The sequence below is a fragment of the Stegodyphus dumicola genome, chromosome 1, assembly GCF_044657685.1.
Source record: "Stegodyphus dumicola isolate Sdum_Otavi_A_Nest chromosome 1, ASM4465768v1".
NCBI classification, from domain to species: domain Eukaryota; kingdom Metazoa; phylum Arthropoda; class Arachnida; order Araneae; family Eresidae; genus Stegodyphus; species Stegodyphus dumicola.
Window position 1 is genome coordinate 234200354 of NC_140768.1, and position 18440 is coordinate 234218793.

General features: G+C 34.6%; 1 protein-coding gene across 1 annotated transcript in view; it reads left to right on the plus strand.

The window, feature by feature from the left end:
* Positions 1–3026: 3026 nt before the first annotated feature.
* LOC118182980 (uncharacterized) overlaps positions 3027–18440 on the plus strand; it is a 223419-nt gene continuing 208005 nt past the window's right edge. The window contains exon 1 of the mRNA XM_085826414.1: positions 3027–3624. The gene's annotated coding sequence lies outside the window, so the exon portion shown is untranslated. The remainder of the gene's footprint in view (positions 3625–18440) is intronic.

Consider the following 18440-nt stretch of genomic DNA (forward strand, 5'->3'; position numbering starts at 1 on the left):
GAGGGAAAAAGACGGCAACTAAAGCCACCAATTTTTGAACACATGTATGCCTCTATCCGAACATGTGCATTATGAAACCGAATTTTGAATTTCGAAATTCTTTTATTTATTTATTTTTGGTTTGTGGAGATTTAAAGGATATTTGGATAAGCGAACTCAGCGATTTAAAAGCAATGTGTTGTCTCTTATCAAAGGGTAAGATACTTTTCTTTCAACGCAGCTGTTTCAAATAACTGTGTTTAATACTGCCCGACATAAAATACTTTTATCTTCTACTCACCAGTGTTGCGCTATTTGGACATAGTATTTAATTTTGCTTTCAAATTTAAACTGTTTGTTATCAATAAACGCAGTATTTATTAATATTAAATGAAATACCCGAACACCTGAAATTCACTGCGGTATGAAAGGCATGCGAATGAAAATGGCAGATTTAAATAGTAGCAAAGAAACTCAACTTTAAAGTTGCACATAAGTTTTGATAAGTTTAAAGGAAATTAAATAATAAATAAATAATATTAAATGAAAATAAACGAAAGTGAATCAATTATTTTATTGTTTTATTATTTGTTATATAACTTAAATTTTGAGCAACAATGAGCAGTAAAGTATCAAAATAAATCAACTCATGACATTAGGCAAAAACTCCACTATATACGATATTTAGAGCAAAATCATTATTAAATATTAATAAATATTGATCAGCTTAAGACGTCAACTTCGCACACATTTTTTCTTATTCGCCTTTTCCAAAATAAATTAAAATCCTTACATATGGGGGTTTTATTGTTATTATTATCTTAGGATAACTACTTTAGGTTACTAACCGTACAAACGGCAAGCAATGTAAAAAATAATATTTCGTAAATAATACTGCTACGAATTTTGAAAGTATTTAAATAATGAAATTATATGTGAAATTGTAGTACTTTTGTATAACACAACATGAAATTCTTGAAAGAGAAGTTGTTCTGCCGAAAAAATAAGACTGCAGGGACAAGGCTATTTAACATGGAGTAAATGCCTATATCCCTGAATTGGCGAGAAATATCTAAAAGTCGCCAAATTTCGGCCATTTGGCAACATTTTGGTCCAGTCCCTGTATAACTGCAATGATTATTGTAACTGGAGAAATTTAATTGATCCTATATGCAACTATAACCATATCCGGCCATCGTGTGCTTTCCAGTCATTTCATGAAGTGTAATGTACTAGAGATTTCTCGACGGCCGGGAGAAAACTATAAAAGACTGGGCAGAGCATCAGTTTACCCGTAGTTGTTGTTTACTTTAGCGTGGTTCGGAGTACTGAGATATCTCCCCGTTAACGTCGCTTTTTAGATACGCTTTGCATTGCTTTGCGTTTAACGTTCTTAGAAATTTGAAATGTTCTTGATTGTACTGTATGATACCGTGAACAGCGAACAGCTGTACGAATATTTTTGTGAAAAGATCAAGATTTCCGAACTGTTGCTTTTGGCCAATTAAATTTTATCAAGCTCGTTTCCGCACGCACACAGCAATATTTGTTTTAGATTTAATTATCGAAGATTCACATTTTAACTCTTGCTTATTTTCGTTAACCAGTTTTAGGTCTTAAAGTAATTTTCTCAGCTCAGCAGAAATTATCTCCAGTAAAATGTTAGAGTATGAAAATAAGCCCCTAGTTACATACAACTTAAAAAATACCAGCAGCATGCCTGATGGGTTGAGTTATATTGATTCTCATAGAGTCGGTTCCTGCTTCCATAATTCCAGCAGTTAAGTGTTTGTTATAAAACTGGAGTATTAACATTTGAATCTTAACACTATTTCTCCCCCTCCTGAACTACAAATCACTTGAAGATTAAATATTTCCTGGGTTTATTCATTCGTAGTCTCTTTACTGATGTCATTATCTAGGATGTTCCACACAGTCTAAGCAATAATGCATCTACAAAAGAAAGAAAGCTTCATGTGCCAGAACGCCGCCGAACCGGCTGACTCTGACTGCCGTAACGATGGGCCCGGGTTCGGGATCGATGATTGTAACTGAATAGTGTTTGTGTGGAATGCCAGTAAAATTTTTACTTTTAAAAGCTCAGAGTTCTTTACTGCGCTTTTTTATATACAATGAGATGAAAAGAAAAGCTATTAAAACATTAAAGACGTATGCTGTATTATATTCGGCGAAACTTAAATATTATAGCTCAGATAGATGAAAGATCTCTGTTGAAACTCTCACCGACAACCACGTGATTTGAAAAGAAAAAAAAAAAAAAAAAAAAAAAAAAAAAAAACACCAGAACTCTTTAACCCTTTCAGGGGCGCAACGTTATGATTTTTTAAAAGTTATGAAAAAGTAAGCATAATGACATGCAATGGTCCTATAGACAACATAAATGAGTTTTAAAAAAAAATTTTCGTTCCCCTTTATGGAAAGAGGACCGGTTTCGCCTTGAAACCAGCGCCCCTCTAGAGCATTTAAAACTAACCATTTGCTTATTTATCTTTACTTTGCTGAAAAGTATCTGAACGTAACCCAAATTGCAGTTTACACTAATAAATTACTGAACAACTAATGAAGTAAGTAATATTTGCATAAACACGCATTTTTAATTATAAATAAAAAAATTTAAGACAGGAAACAAAAAAGTATGAGACAAAAAGTAACTAATAATGCATTAAATTACTTGCATAAAACTATGAAATATTTTTAAAAATTATGTTTATAACTAAGAAAATTATATGTAAAAATAAAACAAATTAAGATGCATACAATTATTTTACTATGAACTAGAAGCATGAGAAAAGCGACCGCTAAGATACGCATAATAAAAATGCAACTGTGAGTGGTTTTCAGTGTGCTCTGTGTCTCTGTAAAAAATAAGAAATGTTTTCCCTCTCTCAAAAGCTCCATAAATCCTCATCTTTGAAGCCACTCAAATGAAGGTATTGTGCAACTGTTACAGCAGTGATCCGAAAGCAATAAACACAACTGCAAAAAATCTCGCGACTGCGTCATTTGATCCTTTCTTCGATGTCTCAGAGGGGCGGTGGTTTCATACTGAAACCTCAATGAAAACATTCAAAATTAAAAGGGTTCCATTACTTTTTTTTTGTGAACTAAGGATATTTCATTACTCATGGATGCCTGCTTATAAAATATATTGTGGAAAAATTAAAAATTTTTGGGTTTTTTGTTTTTAAAATGGGTCAAAAAGAGTAGTGTGCAAAAGAAGCTATTTTTGAATGATTTGTATCAATTAATGGATGCCCAGAAAGGTTTGCTGCTGTCATCTGTTATCAGCTTTAAGAAGTAATTTAATTTTAGCAGCGGTTTTGAGAAAAAAAAAAAATTTCTAAATTAAAAAAAATGTTGAAAATGCGGTTTCAAGGCGAAACCACCGCCCCTGAAAGGGTTCTGACTTTAAGAACTCGTGATGGACGTTTTGAGTGAAACATGTAATCCTCCTCTTCTGTGTTATATATATATATATATTAGGTTAGTGATGTGATTTGTAAATTAAGTATCTTATTATCTTAGAAGCCTCTCTTTTTGCGTGAGTAGTGTCTTTTGATGAATGTAATTAATAAAAACATTCCAGGATACGCCTTTGGAACGAGAAAGAAGATCGACTAAAAGGTAAGCCTTTTTACCTTTTATTTTCTAAGAATGATTATGCTGTTAATCATATCATGAACATTACAATCTCATTAGTCTATTATAAACAATGACTATGCATGTCGGACGATACTTTCTCGAAGCACTGTAAAAATCATCGAACAAAAGCAATGATATGTCTCTTAGTTGCTAAAAATCTTTAATTTCAAAGCTTCAAAATGCAATTTTATATATCTGAAAAAATTTACCATTAAAAGTCTTGGAAATAAAAATTCTAAATTTAAAAAGTAATAAAACAAAGAAATGAAAAATCTTGTGAACTTATTCTTCCTGTTAATGCCCAAGAATTAAAAAAAAAAAAAAAAATCTTAGAAGCTCGAGATTAAGAACATGTATTCGAAATGAGCTATTTATAATAGACATAGAAAGTTATGAGGAAAGAAAAACTATTTATGACATCATTCCAGGACAATTTATTCTGTTTGCTACATTTGAGCTTATTTAAATATCTGATATGAACATCACATGACTTCTTTGTACGGCCTATTAAATAATGCACATTTTTCCTGCACTTCACTTGAACTTATTTTCTTTTCTAAATTTAAAATTCTAAAAAAATTCTAAATTTAAAAATTAATAAAATAAAATAAGGAAAATCTTGTAAACTTAGTCTTCTATTAACGCCGAAGAATTTAAAAATTATTCTTAGGAGTTTGAGATGAGAACGTACATTTAGAACAAGCTGTTCATAATAGACATAAAAAAGTTATTGGGGGGGAAATTGTTTATGACATCATTCCATGACAGTTCCTTCTGTTTGCTACATTTGAGTTTATTTAAATATCTGATATGAACATCACATGACTTCTTTGTACGGCCTATTAAATAATGCACATTTTCCCTGCACTTCACTTGAACTTATTTTCTTTTCTAAATTTAAAATTCTAAAAAAATTCTAAATTTAAAAATTAATAAAATAAAATAAGGAAAATCTTGTAAACTTAGTCTTCTATTAACGCCGAAGAATTTAAAAATTATTCTTAGGAGTTTGAGATGAGAACGTACATTTAGAACAAGCTGTTCATAATAGACATAGAAAAGTTATTGGGGGGGGGGGAAATTGTTTATGACATCATTCCATGACAGTTCCTTCTGTTTGCTACATTTGAGCTTATTTAAATATCTGATATGAACATCACATGACTTCTTTGTACGGCCTATTAAATAATGCACATTTTTCCTGCACTTCACTTGAACTTATTTTCTTTTCTAAATTTAAAATTCTAAAAAAATTCTAAATTTAAAAATTAATAAAATAAAATAAGGAAAATCTTGTAAACTTAGTCTTCTATTAACGCCGAAGAATTTAAAAATTATTCTTAGGAGTTTGAGATGAGAACGTACATTTAGAACAAGCTGTTCATAATAGACATAGAAAAGTTATTGGGGGGGGAATTGTTTATGACATCATTCCATGACAGTTCCTTCTGTTTGCTACATTTGCGCTTATTTAAATATCTCATGTGATACTACTAATGTGAACACCTATCAAATTATAATTATTTTTTCTGCACTTCATCTAAACTTATTTCCTCGAATTTCGTTAGAGATACATTTCTTTTTCAATCAATTCGGTTCCCACTTCCAGGCAAGGGAAAAATGCATAAAAATTCAAAGCATCTTCGTTAAAAACTGCAAAAAACAGTAAAACCTAAAACACTAAATACACTGAAAAACAGATAGAAACAATTTTTACAACTGAAACTAGAATTTCCCCATTAAAAAGAAACAATTCGACCAGCGGGCAGGAAGACAAAATTTTCGGTTCTCAAAATTAAAAGTTAACTTTTGGTGCCACTGGGCAAAAAGATTGCAGTTCATGCACCAGCTGACTTAATTCACTGTTGTCATAAGACCTCCAAATATAAACAAACGGCGGACTCGTTAGGCTTATTTTTTTTAAATTCTTGATAATTCTATAACTGTTACATGCAGATTAAATAAAGGCTTTAAGAACCTTGACTGGACATAAGAACAGCGTAATTCAATCATTTTTAAGCAAAAATGCTCAATATACCAACACATAAGAATAAAAAACTGAGCTCACCGAGCCGGGTACCAGAGTATATATATATATATATACTGTATATATACTACACCTTTTGGTGCAGCCAATTACAACGAAAAGGTGAGGTGCACAACTAAATTTTATAGCAGTCCCATGTACAAAATTTTAATGTTTTACACGTTTCTGAGTTATGCGAGATAAATACCTACGACATCGCGAAAAACATCTCTTCTGAATCTATTTTAAATCCCTGTTACAATCCCGTTTTGGAAAAAAGTGTCTTTTATTCTGTTCTTAAATAGAGGTTTCACGTAGAAACATTGTTTGAATGGATTCAAGAACGATCGAAATGGACATTTTCGTTGAAATCTGATATTCGAAATTTAAAATACAATACTTCCTTAGTTACAATACTTCCTTAGTTCCTTAAACAGTTAGTCATTGAGAGTATTATGTTCGATGCATTTAGAATTATCCTCCTTCATCAAATTTGTAGTGACATATTGTAAAAGTTTAGTTCATGTATATGTCGCATTTTTTGCATTTTTTATTATATAATGTTTAAATTGTGAAAATAACTTAAGTTAGAAACTGAGATATAGATGAAGCTCAGCGACAATTTTTATTGACATGCTGGCAATATTACTGGAATTTTTAGAAACTGAGATATAGATGAAGTTCATCGACAATTTTTATTGACATGCTGGCAATATTACTGGAATTTTTAGAAAATACATTTTGGAGAACCTAGAATCAATTTTCTCCAGACGTTTCCAGAAGATTTGACAAACTTTATCTATACGGTAGTGTTTGATCTGTGGATATCAGTTCAGTTCAGAATGTCTGAATATGTAGCTCATAACTGTGATATTTTACTGGATTGTTTCTCAGTGATTATTGGTTTTAAGCATATTTTGTGAATGTTATCTGTGATATGCGATATTCCTCGCATGTTTATAAGAATTTGCCTTATCTTTGTTGTTTTCAGTTATTTATAGTTTCTTGTTTTGCTAGGTGGTATTTATCTGTTTCAATAACTTGTCCACTTTTTACTGATCGTCTGTGATATTTCTAAAATTGCGGAACTTTGTCATATCTGTGTTGTTCTGCTTGAGCTTTTTATAGATATTGCTTTGCTGTGAACTATTATCTATTTCTTCTTGCTCATCTGGCATAGTTATTAAGGAAATCTTCACCAGCCCGTAATCGGCAATTATAGATTAGCAAACAGTGCATTTTGATTCTCAAACGAAATTCGATAAAAGTAAAAATTTCTGGAAATTTAGTTGTTTAGCAATGGTGAATGTAGAAATCCTTCAAAACTTAACATTACCTGCCGGTGTTAATTAATCATAGACATATGATTCAAAATTAAAATATTAGTAGAGAATGCTGTTTTATGAATTTTTATGTGATGTTTTAACTGGTTTAAAACCTTTTTCCCCCTAAATCGTTTATTAAATTATGATAGGACGTAGATTTGCGAAAAATTTGAACATTATAAATTTTAAAAATAAACAAATAAAGTACAAAAAAAAAAAAAAAAAAAAAAGCTGAAACTTTCCAGATTTTACATCACGCCCAAAGCGGCTTTTTAAACGTTTTGCATGTTACCTTTATTTAATAAATATCCTGTTCTTCGTACTTAAACCATAAAATTCAATTCAACAGCAATACACTAAATTTCCGGAGGACTAATTAAACTTTAGAAATAATACATTCATGTCCATAAATTAAGGATAATTCGGAGTTACGCGAAAATCGAACTCTAAAATAAATATATTACCTGTAAAATCACTACACACATCTTCAAGAATCATATGCAAATTCCAGGAAGTAACTAAATGACACCGATGGTACGTCACAATGAAGAGAGTGTAAGAGAGTGATATATAAGGAATGCAGGCAAAGAAGTAAAATTGTTCGCAGGAGCTTTATAAGCATTTCAGTGCAATAACCGAATAGTGATGATGTAAAGAACGCATTTGGATGATTTTTTACGTGGTAGAATTATCGGCCGTCTGGAATGTGGGCGTACCCAACTGGAAGTATCAGACGAACTTGGAATTGCCCAGAGTGTCATCTCCAAGCTTTGGCAACGATTCCAAGATGATGGTAATGTGAGTAGACGTTACAGCACAGGTCGCCCCAAAGTTACCACGCCGAATGAGGACCGGTATTTGGCAGTTACTGCCAAAAGAAACAGGCGGAGCACAGACTCAGACCTCTCTCATCAGTTCTCTTTAGCCACTGGTACGACAATTTCAAGGCAGACCGTGTAGAGACGCTTAGGGCAGATTGGTCTATATGCTCGTAGACCTGTCAGATGCGTTCCACTTACTGCAACTCACTGTCGCCTGCGGTTAGCCTGGAGTAGAGAGCATGCATTGTGGACACCGCAACAGTGGGCTTGTGTGATGTTTTCCGACGAGTCCGGGTTTAGCTTGCAGTCTGATTCTCGCCGAACTTTCATATGGAGAGCTCCAGGTACCCGTTACCAACAAGAAAACATCATTGAACGACACCGTTACGGTGGTGCAGGAGTGCTCGTTTGGTGTGGAATTATTCTGGGTTCCAGAACTGACCTGCATGTTCAAATTGGAACCATGACAAGCCAAATCTATCGGGACGTCATTCTGGAACAACATGTACGTTTGTTTCGGGGCGCCATGGGCGCACAATTTCTGTTTATTGATGACAACGCCCATCCTCACCGTGCAAACATCGTAAGCGAATGCCTTCAATCGGAGGATATCACCCGTATGGACTGGCCAGCATTCTCACCGGACTTGAATCCAGTAGAGCACGTGTGGGACATGCTTGGTGGACGAGTTGCAGCCCGTCAACCTCCTCCTACGTGTCTACCGGAACTTCGGAGAGCATTGCTTTTTGAGTGGTGTAATATCCCCCAAGATCAGATCGATAATTTGATACTCAGCCTGCCTAGGCGTTCAACCCCGGGCTCTGGAACCGCCAATCTCGTGATTTTATACCCCCGTGGCCGAGACTGCCTAGGTACAGATCCTAGCCAGTAGCTTCGCAGAGTTCTCTACGTCGACCCCCGGAGGGAATTTCAAGAGGAAGTCGATCGTCAAGTTAAAGAACTGTTAGAATGGGATCTTATAGAACCCAGTGACAGTGACTGGGCACATCCTATAGTATGTTTTCCAAAAAAGAATGGCGGCGTTAGACTGTGCATAGACTTCAGGCTTTTAAATAGCTTCTTCCGGAAGCCTATCCGATGAAGATTGCTAAAGATTTACTATTCGAAATAGGGAAAGCAAAATTCATAATTCTCGATTTAACCAAGGGATATTGGCAAATTCCTATGAAAGAAGAAGCTAAATCCTACACAGCATTTATCACTCATTCCGGCCATTACCAATGGAAAGTTCTCCCTCTCGGTTTGAAAAATGCTGGAAGTACCTTCCAAAAATCGATTGATAAGGTGCTTGCAAACCATAAGAACTAGTGCCGTTCATATATTGATGATATGGCAATATTTTCTGAAACTTGGGATGGCCACCTCTATCACATCGACCAAGTGTTTCAGACACTGAGAAACGCAGGTCTAACCGCAAATCTAGAAAGGTGTGATTTCGAAACAGTCACGTGAAGTTTTTAGGACACGTAATAAGTTCTGGCACTCACTCTCCAGATCCTGAGAAGGTAGAAGTCATCAGAAATCTGTCTAAGCCTACCACTAAAAAAGAAGTCAGAAGTCTTTTAGGGCTAGCAAGCTACTATAGGGATTATATCACAAATTTTTCTGAGATTGTTTTACCTCTAACAAACCTTGCAAAGAAAAGTGTTCCAAATAATATTCTATGAGACTCTGAAAAAGAAGCAGCTTTCAACAAACTTAAAGAAGAGTTGATTAAAATGCCATCTCTGCATACTCCGGACATCAGCAAGTCCTTTCAACTCTATACGGATGCATCTGCTTTCGCAATTGGAGCGTGTTTAGCTCAAAACGACGAACATGGCAAAGAAATGCCCATAGCATTTTTGAGCAAGAAACTGACGCGCTGTCAACAACGATGGTCAACCATCGAACGAGAAGCATTTTGTGTCATCGAAGCCTTGAAAAAATTTGACACATGGATTTTCGGTGCCAAAGTGCAGATTGTGTCTGATCACAATCCCCTCACCTACTTGACCCAAAGCACCCCTAATGGTGCTAAACTGTCTCGTTGGGCCTTAACGTTACAACGGTATAACATGACTGTGACATACCGCAAAGGAAGTTCACATGGGAATGCTGATGCTTTGTCAAGGTTAGCAGTTAACTCTTTCTCTCTCAATGAACTCTGAGCAGCATTGTCTCTACGGTGACGAATGTACTTCTTGTGGGGGGACTTGTAAAGATCATGACTTGTAAAGATCGTGACTTAAAGAGAACGTGAAATATAAATAATAGGATTAGGACTTGCATTTTACGGTGTGGCAACAAGAAGGGATTCGAAAGATATTTTTTGATATATTTTGTTTGGAGAGTTTAAGATTTTAGTTTTTTAATATTTGTAAGAGTTTTAACTGTAGTAGTTAAGAGTTGAAAATTTTGATAGTTAAGAGCTGCAGCATTTATTTTTTTGGTTCTGTTTGAAAATTCAAATAAAAGTATTTTGTTCATTCTGATAATTTAGTTTTGTTCTTCCTACAAGGTTCAATATCCATTATATCGAAATAAGGAAAGGATTTTTACTTACTCCATCTCCTAGTTGAAGAGTAATTTCATATCATCTAATTGATTTAGCCCCTCACCGCGCCACCTTGTTTACTATTTTCGTTATGCTAGCAGGACTTATCTATCTGATGGTTCATCATAATACCTCCTGTATGCATAACGCTTAAGATTGACTTGATGAAGCCGTGTTGAATTGTCACCAAATATTTAGCCTGATACATTGATTTTCAAATTAAGTAGCAAAATTTTCTATTACGCTTAAGATTGACTTGATGAAGCCGTGTTGAATTGTCACCAAATATTTAGCCTGATACATTGATTTTCAAATTAAGTAGCAAAATTTTCTATTATCGTCTGTTGTGGTATACGGTAAGATCATCCTTTTATTTCCTTCGTTACATTAAGAATTTCAGATATATTTTTTCATACAACAAGTTTAAATACTTTTTTAATTTTTTTTATTTAGAAATTGGCTATAGACATATGGTAAATAAATATTTTTATACAGTCAGTTTTTTTTAATCAATTAAGCATATTTCAATTACACTCTTTGGTGTTTAGGTTTAAAAATTTACTTTCCAGATCTGACGATAATTTGAAATAAAAATTAATTTCTAATAAAAAAATCATTTAAAATTATATTTCTGGTATTCGAATTTTTACCTTTCCTTGTATATTATATTAAAAATAAAATGACAATTATCAAACTATGAAAGATCAATTTAAATTAACGTAGAGAAGTGACGAAAACAATATTTTTGTGGATTTCAAATGTAATTTTTTAAAAAGATTTTGAGTCTAAATATCGCACAAACGCACTTTTAATACTAATAGCTATAATCAGTTTCAATATTTGCCAGAACATATAAAGTCATTAAAACGAGAAAAATGTTTTACTACATAAACACCTATATTGCAGTCATAAAAAACACTATATATTGCATAAACATGAGATAAAATATCGAATTTTTCATTTCTAGATATTAGATAATTTCTGTAAAATCAAGCCCTCTGTATATAAATGTAAAATATCCTTTTTAGATAGCCTTTATATTTGAGAATATGTGTACCAAATTTAGTACAATTTTTAGCCAACCAAAATTTGGCATTCAGAGGAAGTAGTACGAAGTTGTATCACTGATATAATAGTAATTTTTTTTTAAGGCAGTGGAGATGCTGGCCAAATTTGATCCAATTATTTTAGAACACCTTAATAATGCCACTAAATACAAAGATAACAAAAAACGTATTCCACACTACTTAAGGCAATATTCTTTAAATAAAGTCCCCACCAGCGGCCGAGCGGTAAAGTCGCTGAACACTGGTAGTTCGGTCCGAGGTTCGAATCCCGCGAACGGGCTGGCTGCATGGGTGTTTTCGTGGTTTTCCCCATGCGTAACGTGTATGCGAGCCAGTTTCCCTTAGAAAGTCCTCCACGAAGGCATCCCTCCTTTTAGGCAGATAGCCCTCGTGTGCTTTGCCGTAATTAAATACACCATCTTTAAATAAAATAATTAATATATAGCTGAATCAATTCGTAATGAGATAGCACGCATTGTGAAAAAAATGCCAAATATTATATTATAATTCTCGACTCTACACCAGATATTAGCACACAGAACAAATAATGTGTGAATAATACTGATGGTAAGACAGATATTTTAGAATTTTTTCCAGGAACTAATACCACTGGAGAAGTTCTGTGAAATTTTCTATTAGTAAAGCTATCGGATATAGTCTGCAGATCGAAGTTAAAGATATATGGAGTCAGGGCTACGACAGTGGATCGAACATGAAAGGGAAAAATATAGGGTTTCAGAAACAGACTCTCGAAATCAATCCTAGAGCATTATACGTGCCGTATGCGGCTCATACATTAAATCTCGTTGTTAATGACGCTGCCAGCTCCAGTGGTGAAATTTCTGGGTTTTTTTATATGGTACGAGAGGTATATAATTACTTTTCTGCGTCCCCATATCGATGTTGCTTATTAAAAAAAAACACGTGAAAAGTCTAACTTTAAAACGGTTAAGTGAAACAAGGTGGGAAAGTCGTATCAATGCTATTAAACCTCTAAAACAAGACCTAAAAACATAACTACCTCATTAAATGCCTTAATTGAAGATGCCACCAGAGACATGAGAACAAAAATGGGTGCTGCATAAATAATTAAAAGTCTTGAAACATTTAATTTTTTGTGTTCAGTTTTAATTTGGAATAATTTATTATCAAGAATTCATGTACTGAGTAAAATGCTTCAAAATTCTAAATTAAACATCGCGGAGTGAAGGCTTAGATAATCGTGAAAATTACATAATTTCCTAACGCTCTGACGAAATAATTTAAAAATATTTGTCGATTCAGCAACAGCATTTGTAGACATTTATTAGGTACTGATTCCGAACTCCCCGTCTCGAAGGTCAGGAAAAAGGTCCGTTTATTTAATTACGAGGGCAGGGATGAACCAGTTTCAAATCCCTTCCAGCAATTCAAGACTGCTTTCTCTTTTGCAGTTCTTGATCCCGCGATCTCTTCGGTAAGTGAAAGATTTAGATATTCAATATTCTGCTTTTTGTATGAGTTTCACAGCATTACTTAATGATGATCTCATGAAAGCCTGCATGGACCTAGATATTAAGTTACAGGTACAGGATGAAGGGAAGGAAGTATTGTGAAACATAATAAATGGTATACAAGTCTTTAATGAAATAACTTCATTCAAAGATATTTTTCCAGATAAAAAAACAGCCAATTGAAATATATTATAAATTATAGTAAAAATGATCTCATTCCCTGTTTTCCAAATTTTGCTCTAGCAATAAGAATTTTGCTCCAGCAATAAGAATTTTTTTAACCTTAACTGTTTCTGTGGCTTCATGTGAAACAAATTTCAATTAATTAAAAATTATTAAAAATTACTTGAGAAATACTATGACGCAAGAAAGGCTTTCAGATTTGCCACCATCTCTATTGAATCCGAAATCTTTGAAAAAATTGATTTCACCGAAATTATTGACAAATTTACTTCTCAGAAAGCCAGAAAAGTTATTTTATAGTTAATTATTAGGTAACTTTTGCAGAAGAACTGATTTAAATACTTTTTGTTCACGAGATTTATGCTTTAGTACTTTTTATTAGATTATATTTGAGTAAATATAGATGTATTGAATATCTAATTATAAAATATCTATTTTTTTTTCAAAGGTAATATTTGTGTTATTTTGTTAAAATATTTTGTCGTTATTTTAATCTTAGCTGGCCAAAAAAATAAAGTTTTACCCTTCAAATTTTATTTGTATTTTTATTAAGTGTTTGCTTATTTTTCTTATACAGGTAGCTGAGCTTATAACGTCAACGTTAAGTATTAGACAAAACATAAAAAATTCTTTAGAGGGGTGGCACATTAGGTCTTGGCACGCGAGTGGCCGAAATCTTAGGATCGTCCGTGCGTATATCGTTCTTGCGATTAAACAGAAACACTTGACTAACATAGAAAAGTGTCTGTCGTTGCTGTATAACGACGCCGAACTGATACTCGTCATGCCTCTGTGTTACGTACTGTGTTATGTCGTGGAGCAAAAACAATTTTACTTTACACCTGACTGCCACTGGTTCCGACATAGCAATGTGAATACTCTATATCTAAAATTTTAAAACACCATTCCAGAATTTTAAATGTAGAGTATTCACATTGCTATGTCTGAGCCAGTGGCAGTCAGGTGTACAGTAAAATTGTTTTTGCTCCACGACATAACAAAATGCCGAGCCACCCAGGATTGCGATCCTGATTCGAATGTGTTGGGATTATTATATTAATATAGTTGAGAAAGTATTGTGTTTGCTATATTATATTATTGTAGAAGTAAATATTAATTTAAGTGTTATTTGGAAACGTAATGCGTTTTATCGTCTGCAATGTTGAATTTCGTATTTGTATTCGAATTAGTTTCAATTTTCAATTGAAATGCTATGCGCTAAATCGTCTGCAGTGTAAACGTAGAAAAGGTTATGCGTTAAATCTTCTACTGTGATATTCAAAATAATTTTGTTTTGCTGTATTATGGATGTTATGACATATTGTTATTCATTTTTATTATATTGAGTTATATTTTTGGAATTGCTGAGTAAAGACGTTTTTGAGGATTTGTCGGATTGATGATAACATTACAGATTTTGAATTTTAAGTGGGTCTGCATTTAAAGATAAAAATGGATGTTGATATGTTGAAGAAAAAGCGTGCAATGGCACTCAGTGCCTTTACTAGGACGGGTAAGATTCTAAAAACCGAACTTTGTAAAGATGTTCAAGCGGATAGAGATGTAGTGAAAGACAAAATTTTGAAGTTGCAGATGATAATTGCTGAGTTGAGATCTTGCGATTCAGAAATACTAGATTCAATGATTAAGGGAAAAAGCCGCTGAAGATGATCTGGAAACAGAGGTCATAGGCTGCGAAGAATATTCAGATGAGTTTATCACTCTTAATCGTCGGGTGAAAGAAAATATAGATAATGCGGCTGACCGTAGTGTCAATACGAGTTCTAATACGGAAAGTAGCATAAGTGCTTCTAATGAAAAACGGTACAAGTTGCCGAAAATTCAAATTAAAAAATTCGATGGACAATTATTAAGTTACCTTACATTTTGGGGTCAATTTAAGAAGATCCATGAGGATAAGGAGATTAATGACGTTGATAAATTCCATTATTTAGCTCAATCCATGTTACCCGAAACTCGGGCTAGTGAGTTGATAGATAGTTATCCCTTAACGGAATTTTAACTGAGATATATGTGAGGGAATTGTTAAAATTAATTATCTAAAATGTACGCTCACAAGGGAAGGATCGGTTGCCACTAGTGTCACTGACAAAATCGAATCCCATCTAAGATCTCTAGAGTCTTTAGGCTTAGCCCTGGATACTAATGTTTCCTGGTTATATCCCATGGTCGAGTCTTGTCTGTCTGCTGAGATGCTTCGAGTATGACAGAGAAGCGTTTTGTTCAGTAAAGAAGTATCACGTCTCACAAGTCTCCTGGAATTTTTGCGTAAAGAGGTCGAAGGAGAGCAGAGAGTTAAACTAGCTAGGTCTGGGTTTGAAATTTCTTCTACTTCGCGCAATGAACATTCTAAAGATGTAAAAGTTAAGACCAAAAAACCAATCGCTAGCGCAGCAAGTCTAGTTGCTGCCAAAGAACAAAATTGTGTTTTTTGCGGAAAATCTCACGAAAGAAAAGAATGTTTTACAGCTCGATCGATGAGCTTAAAGGAAAGATTAGAGAAATTAAGAAAATTAAAATGCTTCCTCCGCTGTCTTATACCAGGGCATTTTGTGAAGAAGTGTCCACAGTTTATTCAATGCTATTTGTGTAGGCGATCTCACCCTATAATTTTATGCCCGGAGGTATCAGAAAACAATGCTGACAATAAGGAAAAACGAAACGAGTCAGTAATGGTACAAAGTACAATGTCCTCTCCCTTATGTATGAATGAAGTCACTCTTATGACGTTAATGGTTGAAATAGTTGTAGGCACTGTAAAGAAGGTGGTCAGGTGCCTCTTGGGTTGTGGATCCCAACGATCTTACGTTTTAAAATCCACAGTTGAAGCTTTAAATCTGAAAAGCACTTCCTCTGAAACTTTAACTCACGCGTTATTTGGCAGAACAAGAACTGAGTCAAAAATTCACAAGAGATATTCTATAGGTCTAAGCCCGGTTGGGAAAAACAAAGTGTGCCAATTTAGTTTTCTGGATCAAAATACCATTTGTGGAGGCATACCACGCATACCTAAAGGACCGTTATTGAAGGAATTAAAAAGACACAGAATTTGGATTTCAGATATCGGTGAGGGTCACCCGGAAATAGAAATCCTCATAGGGAGTGATATTTATGGGCAAATACTTACTGGTGAAGTAATTCAGCTTGAGGGTGGTTTGACAGCCATAAATACTAAACTGGAATGGACGCTGTGCGGTGAATCGAAAGGAACGATTATCCAAAGTTTTGAGGGTACCCCATCTATGTTAGTAACTAATCTTCTTATTCAAGACATGGAACCTTCCTTTATGTGGAAGTTAGAAACTATCGGCATTGCAGATGATGCGCAAAGCATTTCCAGGGTCGCAGAAGATCAAGCAGCGAAAGAGCAGTTTCTTAGGAGCCTTCGCAGAACCGGAGATGGTAGATATTGCGTGAGTTTACCTTGGGCTCTAAAATTCCCTCCTGATATTCCCTCTAACTGGCATATTGCAGAAAAGAGGCTCTTTGCTACTACGAGAAAATTGAGAAAATTAAATAAATTTGATGAGTATAGTACAGTATTTAACGAATGGCTAGCGGAAGATGTCATAGAAATTGTCCCAAAATCACTAAAGAATGACGGAGGGCATTATTTACCACACCATCCAGTAATAAAATTAGGTAGCCTTACTACCAAGATTAGGCCTGTATTCGATGCGTCGAGAAAAGTAGTTGGTTCGCTTTCGCTAAATGATTGCTTGATAAAAGGTCCAAATCTTGTAGAAGAAATCTCAGCCATTCTAATGCGGTTTAGGGAAAAGGCAATTGGTGTAACATCCGATATTAGGCGGGCCTTTTTACAGATTAAGGTAGAGCGTGAGGATCAAAATTACTTAAAGTTTTGGGGTGGGTAAATAATAGAATTGAAGTGTTTCGTCACAAGAGGGTTGTTTTTGTTTTAACTAGTAGCCCCTATTTATTGGCAGCTGTGATTTCATTTCATTTGTCCCACGTTTCACCTGAATTCAAAGATGATGCGAATAAACTTGCGAAATCATTTTATGTTGACAATTGTGTCACGTCAGTCGATGATAACGAAGAGCTAAAGGTTTTTATGAGCCAGTCAATTACTATTATGGCAGAAGCCAAAATGGATCTTCGAATGTGGACTTTTAATCAATATGGTGATCAAGAGCTAGCAGCTGAAGATAGTGATCCAGTCTCCGCAGTTCTAGGCTTGCAGTAGGACCGACGAGATGACAGCCTTACAATATCCGTCCAAAGAGAAATCGTTAAAAGAGACTTATCAAAAGGGAGACTGTTGTCTCTAATCCATGCTGTTTTTGACCCGCTAGGTTTCTTTGTGCCCGTCGTATTACCTGTGAAATTAATTCTTCAAGAGGCTTGGGCAACAAAATCGAACTGGGATAAGCCATTACCAGATGAATTTCAAACAAGATTTGAGAGATGGTACGAAAGGTTGCCTAGTCTTTCCAGCCTTAAATTACCTCGTCACTGTTGAAGGTATTCGTGGTTCATTTTTGTTTACTGTTACAACTTCGCTAAATCGAGACGAGCAGATGAATAAAACAGAATTAAAGTTCTTACCTAAATAAAGTGTAATCCAAGCTGCGGAGGAAAGGAACACGATCATTGTATTGGCAAACACAAAATAACATATTTATTAGGTATATGAAGAAAAAAAATATAGCGATGATTACAAGCGTTGTTTACTGTCCATTGCATAACGCGAGAAGTGAGTCATACAAGGAGAGAATGTTTCTCCTTGTTCTTTTTGGGATTCAATCACAGTTAGCGGGGGTGAGGGGGATGAATCAACGTCGGAGTGTACAGCTTCATCGCTGTCATTATGAATTGCTCCACAATCTCCCACTCGATGAACTGTTCTGTTCGAAGTAAGCCCGATTCCTTTCAATAGAAATTCCAGCTGTTGTCTGGGCAAAGGTTTCGTGAACATGTCTGCATACATCATTTTACTGTTGCAGTGTATTAATTTAACAATCCCTTGATTTTGTAGATCACATACGTAGTGATATTTCACATCGATGTGTTTGGTGTAACTGCTTCTTTTCTCTTTTCGGGAAAGATTTATGCATGATATATTGTCCTCGAATACGATGTTAGCTTCCTGTTGAGCGAAACCTAAATCTCCCATCAGTTGTCTAATCCATTGTAGCTCCTGCAATGTTAAGGCTAGAGCGATGTATTCGGCTTCTGTCGAAGATAGGGCGACACAATTTTGTTTCTTGCTTCCCCATGATACCGTACTGTTTCCTATTTGAAATATATGTCCGGATGTGGATTTTCTGTCAGACGTATCTCC